We start from the raw sequence: 9,500 nt of genomic DNA, 5'->3' as shown, positions 1-9,500 counted from the left end.
ATATATATATAGCAGCAATAGCAGCAAAGATAAAAAAAAAAAAAAAAAAAAAAGATTCAGCAATCAAAAGGTTAAAGCAAAATCACGCCGAGGAACATATATGTCTAAAGAGCCTCTGGTTTTATTGTTCACCAACTAGCACTGCCACCCCCACCCCCACCCCCTCCTTCGATCCCTCCCTCTCTCTCCACACACCCTGCTGAAGGACCTCAACTGGAGGAACAGTTTCACCCAACCCCCCACTTCTCGCCTCTCTTTTTTTTTCAGAGCTCTGGCTTTCGTGAATATACAACAACAAGCTCTAGGCTGTGTATGTGAATCCTAAAGCTTTAGACAGGGGAGCTGTGGGCTCGAGCTAGTTGCCTGTCTGTCACAGGAGTTAGGGAGTCTCACATTCTGACGGAGACCGAGGGAGGGAGAAGGGAGGCTGTCTTGTTTGTGGCTTGTCAGCAATTGCTTGAGACAAGCTTCTCTTCCATGTGTGAAAGCTACTTGGCATGAATGCCTGGGCCGTACCAAGTGCAGCGGTGTTGGGAGGGGGGAGGCACAAGAAAAACAGATCAGACCAGACCAGACAATAGGCCCCTCAAGTGTTCCCCCCAAGTTGCTTTGATGTTGTCCTAGTGTCTTGATGCTAAGGGGGCTAGGGATTGCAGGGAAAAGGGTCTTTGTGTGGATGTGTGCACTTTTTTTAACCCCTCAGCACAAAAAAAAAAATATATATATATATATATGAAAAACAAAATGAGCCTGTAGAATTTTTGGAGCAGCAACAGCAGCAACAGAAAGGTAAGGTATGCTATTCTTCATTGCTTTTATATATCGGTGGGATAATGCTGAAGTTGGATTGACTGAATGCTGTGGGCTCCAGGGGGGTCCTTACAAATCACTCAGTCCCAGGCTACTTTTTAGCCCAGTTTTTTTTTTTTTTTTTGGTCTGTCGTTGGAAAGTCTGGCTAATAGCCTAAGAATGGGATGGCCTCCTTTGATTTGGACCCCCATGCATTTTATTCTTAATAGGAGGGGGCTGATTAGAAGGTGTGTGTTCTTATAAAGCTTCTCGGGACTAAAGATAACTGGCCCATACAGGACTTTCATTTCTGGATTTAAAAAAAAAAAAAAATTGTAAAGGAGTAGGTTTTTTGGCTGTTTTCATACAAAGGGCTACTGAAGAAAGCTGCAGTGATTACACCTCTTTTTTTTCTGCTGTTTTATGTCAAGGGCTGCCTGCCCCACTTAGCTCATAACTGAAGAACTTAAAGTGATCTTTTCTTTCTTTTTTTAAAGCACACATGTTACATGTAATCTATATGTATTATTCAGCTCTGTGTTGGTAGTAATGATAATAGTTTGAATGCTAGAGCTCCGGTGTGCCTTTAGCCTGCTTTAGGCTTTAAAAAACTTGCATTTGGAGGTGTGTTTCTGTTAGGCAAAATTAGTGAATGTGAAAAACCTAAATATTTGAAATTTCTGTGCAAACTATTGTGTTTTTTAATGTTATTATTATTATTATTATTATTATTATTATTATTATTATTATTATTATTATTATTATTATTATGCTTTTGCTATATTCTGTGCAATAATAAAATGTGCGGTGTAGTAAAAGCCTGGTTAAATTTGACATTTTAAATTGATGCTTATCACGTTCACCTGTAGTTTAGTTTTTATGCAAAAAATAGACCTTGTTGATAGTACATTTGTTTACATGTCTCAACTCTTGAATACTGCTTCCCACTACAGATCCACCAAATGTGTTTGCAGCAGTGTGGGTTATACATAATGTATATAAGCTCTGCTGTTGTTAAGAAAGCACGTTAATTTTGTTTAAGCACATTTTTTATACTGATAACATTTAGCAGATACATCTTGAAACATACACTGTGTGTGTGTGTGTGTGTGTGTGTGTATGTGTGTATGTGTGTGTGTGTATTTATTTAGTGCTAACACTGCGTAAAAATGCCCCAAAACATACATAATCTTCATCACGGTTGTTTAATTTTCTGTTATTGGGTACTTTTTTAAAGGCAGCAGGATAGCATCTCCATCATTTAAATGTAATCCTAGGGTATAGTTCAGATAAATAAAGTAGCAATTAACTGGATAAAATAACACACACACACGCATGCACGCACGCACACAGACACACACACATAAACAAACATGGGGTTTACATAACTATTAAACACGCAAAATGGAACATCCTTGCTGGCTGAAGTAAAGTTTAAAAATGTGGTGACTGGGTACTGATATTCTGTAGTTCAAAGTTTCTCAAAACAAAGGTTTTAAGCAAACAATAACTATTTATTTGCCATATAGTACAGTAGTTGCCTGTTTAAAATGAAAATTACTGTATTAACAAATGGGGAAATAACTGCAGCAGTATTATTAAAAAATGTTCAAGCAAATCTACGGACACAGTTGCTGTTTAACGTCACCCTCCAGATACATACACAAACACACATACCAGGCACATACTGTCTACTGTATCCCCCTGGTGGTAGTCACAAAGGTCTGGTAGCACAGAGCATGAAAAGTGTTTGTTATCTGTGTTGACAAGGCTTTGTTGTTCTTAGGACTGTTGTTCCATGCACGTCATATACTCCCCCCCACCTATTCCTACACAGGCAGACTAGCAGCTGGCTGAACTAACCTGCGCCCTGCTGTCCTGCTACCAGCCATTAGACAGCACACTTTGCTCCAGGCCACCCTCTACCCTGCTGACAGACTTCTGCTTTCACATTCAGTGGCTGGCACTCTTGATGCATGACCCAGCTCTCTAGCCAAAGGAGCTGTTCTTTTGCTGACACTGCCTTTACAGTTTCCTTTTCCTGGCTTACCTGGACGTGCCAAAAGTGGGTTACAGGCAGCCAGAAATAGGTTTACTGAAATACGCCAACACAGAATGTGTGTACCCACACATGCAGAAGCTATGCACAACAGTATTTTTTTTTTTTGTCTGTCTCCCTTCCCTTTTTAAAGTTTATTGCGGTACACTATAATAAAAACATAGAAAAGTGGAGCAGAGAGTACTAAAGCACAGTTAAATGGTTAAACATATGGAATTATTGCAAAGTAATCAATTATTTGGAAAACTAATCAAACTTTTTTTCTATAAGGGTTGCTTTCATTTTAAATGTACTTTGTTGAGAGTTTTTCACCAGGATACACCCATTGAGCCTATTGAAGGTTATTAAGTTGAAAGTGCCCTATGTTATGTATTCTGCTTTATCAGTATTTTATCAGTATTTTTACATAAACTCAAACACAGTCCTATTTAATTTCTGTTTTGCGTCTAAAGATATAACATGACCTGGAGATGTCATATTTAACCTCCTATGTCTAAAAGCAGAAAGGGGAGCGTATTTTTTATTTTTTTTTGACGTAGTGGTAGTGACAAGGTTTCAACAGGGGAGGAAAATTGTGTCTCCCGAAGTTAAACCTGTGTAATGTAAACAAACTGGACTGTCACTAAAGTGTTGTGAAATAGACAGTGCAGATGGCTAGACTATACAACATTGTAATAAATAGACTCTGGCGTATTTGAATGTAAAATTTTATATGATTGTGAACATTGCATCTTCTAAGTGCAGAAGCCCCCCAGTTTCTTTTTGGAAAATTCCAGATTTTGAAATGTTAGACGCACTCTTAAACAGTGTACCTGCAGAATAAAACAATACCCAACACCACATCTAACAGCAACCGACTTCAATGAACTTTGGAAGGCATGATGTCAAATCCATAAACTTACTTTGAAACAGCCCCCAAAATGTTTTCTAGCATGCAGAAATATCCAAAATGTAATGGATTTCTCTTCTGGATTTGTCTTTAAAATAACAACAGCACATACAATATGTGACAGCAGGCTAACCTAGGTTTGTGATGGAATTTGATCCTAGAACCAGCATAGACCATGCATCAGGTTGTTTAGCTAGTAGGTCTGAAATTGGCCACAACTTTTTGATGTAGTACTTGAAAGATACTGAATAATTTCATTTTGGTACTTATGAATTAAGTGATATTGGACTGTATAGTTGTTAGTGCCTAAAGCCATTCTCAAATCCACTATTAATGATTTTTTGTTCTTTTAGTACATTCAATTTCCTTTTCATGTTTAATTTCTCTTCTGGGAGTTTCCATATTCTGGAATTCAACAGTTGGAATTAATTGAGTTCTTCTCAATTAATGATGCATTCCACAATTACTCCTATCTCAACCCCTGCCTCTCGAAGCTGCCCCTGATTGTAAAATGTGGCCCTAGACAAGTATACACTGAGCGTTTTTTATTATTATTATTATTATTATTACCTTCCAGTACAGGGTCACAACTGCTCTCCTACTGAATACATGGAGTACATTGCTGAGCTGTAAGCACGAATGCCTGTTCCAAACTGGCAGTAAGGGACTTCTGATGAGAATGTTTTTTTGGATGTAGGCTGTGCTGCTTTGGCAGGGATTCTTTTTCAATGATGGGGGATGTAGTTATCATCCGGAATGTTGGATGTTTTCTTGTATTATTTAAGCCAGGGCATGTCCAAAAGCAGACGACCCCTAGGCAGCACTGTGGTCGAACCTGCCGTTGCTCCAGACCTGCTTAACCCAGATGTTGTTAGGATTTGGCAGGCCATGTGTACTGTATGTGTATGTTGCCTGACTTATTTAGCAAGGTTAGTCCACAGCAGGAATTTCTGTACTCAACCCCTGACTACGTGTTCAATTTGTTTAAGATATCATGCTAAATATTGAATTAAATTAAAATTCAGTAACAGTAACACCAATGCCTTAAACTGTACTTCCCTCCAAGATGAAAATGAATAGCAGGGAAACCGTGTTCATTTGGGATGCAGTCCACAGCACTAACCACTAGGCCACAACGCCCTCCCTGGAATAATATTAGTTCTTTAGAAACAATGCAAATAAACTTTCACTACATTTCAGTTAATGGGAATACTAAATGAAGTGCTCCATCAGCATGACACATAGGTGCCTACACAAAGCAGGATTGTCATGTATTTTTTATAGCACAGCATGTTTTATTTCAAGACCTTCAATGCACATAAAGGCGTCTTGTGGGAAGTTGGGAATCACACACAGGCAAGCAACAGCCAATCAAATGTATATTTAATACATTGTGATATAAGCCTATACATAATTGAAATACATATAACTCTTTTTGCAGGTTTACCCTTGGGTCAGTAGTGATTGGTTGATAACTGAGCTACAGCTCCAGTAAAATGTGTCCACTTTTCAAAAATTAACATTTTGAGATTTCTACATTTTCTAAACTAACATGTCATTTTTCATTGGTTTGTTTGTTAAACCAGGACTATTTGAAACTGAAGCAGTCACGAGCGTTGTCTCAGGGTGAAAGCCCTGCCGGTGCACAGGTGTGTGGAGGGGGATATTGGGTTTGCAGGGAAGGGGTTAAATTCCTCCCTATAGAAACACGTGGGGATGTGGCTAGAGCTGTAAATTGAATAAGTGATGATTAATTAGGCTCCAGTCACAGGGTATAAATAGGGTGTTAATGGTGTTGGGTGGAGAGTTAATGCTGGTGAAGGTGAGGTTAGTGTTTGTTGGTATAGTTGGTGTTTAGGGGGAACCACAGGGTGCATTTAAAAGTGTTTGTCTTGTATTGTTCAACTGTTTATTTTGGCCACTGTGCCTCTGTGGGTTTGTTCCGGTGTTTTGTTTGTTGTTTTTGTTTGTGATTATTTGTTATTAAACGTGCGCACTAGCTCTTAAACCTGCAGCTTCCGTATCTGAGTCACTCTTCCTGCCAGTAACAACTTGGACCGTGACGCTACCCTGTCACAAGCGTGCACAGCATTACAAACCCACACAGAGCACACATGTCCTGTAGAAGCAGGGTATTTCAGACACGGCATTACAAACCTACACAGAACACACATGTCCTGTAGAAGCAGGGTATTTCAGGCACAGCATTACAAACCCACACAGAGCACACATGTCCTGTAGAAGCAGGGTATTTCAGGCACAGCATTACAAACCCACACAGAGCACACATGTCCTGTAGAAGCAGGGTATTTCAGGCACAGCATTACAAACCCACACAGAGCACACATGTCCTGTAGAAGCAGGGTATTTCAGTTTCTGAGCTGGGTCAAGCATCATCAGCACTGTTCCTTGATACAAAGTCAATGCATTCAAATAGGTCCTTCGTAGTTGTTTATATACAAAGAATTTAATCTAGGTCTCAGTTACACTGCTGGAAACTCACTATGCTGAGGTGTGCCATACTTGCTACCAAAAGCTGTATGTCCTGAACCCTCTGTTCATATTACCAATATCACCAATGACATGTAATAGAGGTTATTTTAGTGGACATTTGTCAAAATTCAGTTTTGCCAGTTCTAATAGTCCGGTCTTCATTATACAGTATTATACAATATCACAGAGCATGATTATAATTAGACAGATATCCAAAAACCAATACAATTCTTTAATGGGTTCTCTGAAGTGGTTGCACAGCAGCATAAGTCCATTTTATTGCAAAGAAAACATCTGAAGGCACAGTATGCTGTTCGATTTGTACTGTTCTGTAGATTGCACTGAACATGTAGAATGCTTGCTACCCACCTACCTTCACATGTGGAGGACAACTTGACCTACAAAAAGGAACATCTGAAAAAGCACAAGATAAAAGAAACAGCGATAGAATACAGCTTTCAAAAGTACATCATGTGCTTTAGCTCTGAGTGCTGTTGCTCTGGAGTGAAATAAAAGATAACACTAAGGAACTGCTTGTGACAGAATAGTAATAAAAGTAAGTAATAAGGAGCGACAGAATAGTAATAATACATATATATATATATATTTTAAATGCGGTACCACGTTACAACGTTATACTGATAAATTCAATGACATGCTGCCCTGCTCATGATTTTTTTTAAGAAATGGGGTTCTCATTATTAAACAACACAATTCTTCTCAGTTCTGTCCTACATTAGTGGGTTTTATTAATAAATATTTTTTGGTGCATTTAAGAAATATGAATTGAATCCTGTAAGACATAAAGCCTGAGACATAAATATATAGAAAGCTATTGCTATTACTGTCTGACTTTTTGGGAGCAACAAGATGACATTCCAATGACTTCCCAGAGTTCCGTTCCCTGTCAGCAATCTTGTCTTTTTATGGAGCTCAATGAGTGATTTATCTTGTTATTATCAATTAACACATAATATATCTTTCTGGCTGGCCAACAGCTGTATCAGTATTTCCAAGGCCTAGCACGTCTGCCTTATATATAGGCCTATTCTCTTTCAGTGTTTAAACTGTTAGTGAGATGTTTTAAGGGTAAGAATACTTTTCCAGAATGTGACATATGTCTTGCGGTTGTCAGTTTCAATGTTACAGTCAAAATTGCAAACCCTGTTTGAGTTGTTCCATTGACTAGCAACCATAAAAAGGAATTGAAATGAAAGTGATTTTTTTTTTTTTCTGCTGGAATTGTACGTGTATATCCTTTCGACACCAAAGTGAGTGACCAAGTTATTACATTTTGTGGTGTCTAAATAAGTAGTCTAAATTTATATAAAATCTGTTTTGTATTTAAGTTATGGGGATGCTGTCTCTACTTAAAGAAGGCATCTTGTACAAAATATGTAAATAAGTTTTTTTTTTTCAGGGTGCTAGGAGGAAACTTGTTTTTAGACATTTACTATGATACAGAGAGACTCTTATACAACGGGGAGCTAAGGTTTACTAAAAATATTCAATGTGGACAGTCTTTGTGAAACTAACGTTCATGGAGTGTGAACAGGTTATCAAGGTCAACCATCACTTGGATAAAACCAAATCCCCTGTGGTTTGTTCTATGCATTCCACATGCTTAGTCCTTGAGTAGAAGTAGAACCACTGAGATTTAAAAACCATAGGCATTCCATCCATGCGTGTGGTATAAATCATTCGACACACAGTTAACATTGTTTGTGTAGCCTGCTTCTGCAGCTTAGTGACTTACTGGTCTCAAAATCATCAAATTAAACTTTCAAGAACAAACAAACAAACAAACACTATTCATTTAATATTAATTTAACTGGTGTTATCAGCTAGCTTTAAACCCTCTACTTTTTGAAGTATTCCGGTATTCTGTACTGCAGTAGCCACAACGAGGTCAATTAAAAATACAAATGTCATTAAATTTGTATTTGATATAAAGCATGCAAGGTTTTCAGGCAGGAAATCTACAGTACAAGTGCCTGGTACATTCATTGGTTAATCTACAAGCCTATTACCAGCAAGTTCCAGTTAACCTATAAGGTGTATATATACCTATTTCGCAAACTCAGTCTTGCCGTGCTTTTGAATGACCACCTCCTCCCCAACCACCACCACGTCACTCCCAGCCTTTTCTGTTCACCGGGATTAACACGTCGCATAGATTTATTATTTTATTGTTTGTTTTTTAGAAGGCGGCACCAGGATGCTCCAAGGGATGAGGCTGTGCTCCAATTATCTATTTTTTATTCACCCATTGTTTGAGTTCAATGTTTTTGGAAATCTGTAAGATTTTGTATTATAATTAACGCAAGAGTGTTCTGACTGAAAGCTATTCGCTGTAATAATCTGCATAATCTGTACATGTTAATGCAACTAATATGTTGTTAACTATTTGATGACAATTCAGCTAGATTGCAAATAAATTAAGTAAACTGTATTAGTCATAATCAAAAAAAACATTCCCATGCATCAAAAGCATTCTAGAGGATACTTAAGTGAAATTTCAATCGCAATTCCACCGTCCACACAAAAGCTGTGCAAATATGAAGGGCATTCTTCTATCCTGCTATGCGATGCAACCTTTTCTTGTAAGTAAAAGTAAGGGTGTACAATCTGAAGGAGCTTCAAAAGTGAGGAGTATTGTTTGAGAAGGAGACCACCCAGACTCATTACATGCATACTAACTATGGTAGTATGCATGTAATGGTGAGATGTTGGGATCCCTGTATTAAAAACTGGCACACAGCTTTTTAAATTGACACACAGTAATACCCTAACCTGATATTCTCAGAGGAAGCTGTTTATCACCACAGACTGAAATCTGCAAGGCATACTGTTATGCGATATCTGTTTATTTCAAGCCCTCATGTGTCAAAGCATCAAATCCCCCCCTCCCCCCCCCCCCCCCCCCATTTTCTTGGCATGAGACTTTTACATATTCAAAACAGTGTCATTACATTTTTACCAGAATATTTGGAATGTTTCATTTCTCTTGGGTTTACAAAATTTGAGAGAGTTTTTTTCATCTTGCATAAAACCACTTTCAAATGGGGAGGCATTGTTGACTGAACAAAATTGCTTTTGAATAAGCTGGTTTTCTGAAGTGAGCTTTGAGGAGCTATTTCAGAAAAAAAAAAAAAGTGTTGCTGGAATAGTTAACAAGCATAGCAAATAACATTGCGAACACAAAGAATAGGATATTAAGAAAGTAAGAAACTATCTCTGTATTGACAAATGCTGTCATCAGGTGACAC

At 38.1% G+C, this 9,500-nt stretch overlaps 1 protein-coding gene across 2 annotated transcripts in view; it reads left to right on the top strand.

Moving 5' to 3' along the window:
• The first annotated feature begins 263 nt into the window (after positions 1 to 263).
• The window catches only part of LOC117407463 (B-cell CLL/lymphoma 9 protein-like), an 88,011-nt gene continuing 78,774 nt past the window's right edge, over positions 264 to 9,500 (top strand). For both annotated transcript variants that reach the window (XM_059029121.1, XM_059029120.1), the window contains exon 1: positions 264 to 789. The gene's annotated coding sequence lies outside the window, so the exon portion shown is untranslated. The remainder of the gene's footprint in view (positions 790 to 9,500) is intronic.

This window comes from Acipenser ruthenus, chromosome 8, assembly GCF_902713425.1.
Source record: "Acipenser ruthenus chromosome 8, fAciRut3.2 maternal haplotype, whole genome shotgun sequence".
Lineage (NCBI taxonomy): Eukaryota > Metazoa > Chordata > Actinopteri > Acipenseriformes > Acipenseridae > Acipenser > Acipenser ruthenus.
This window is presented reverse-complemented; position numbering and strand designations above follow the sequence as displayed.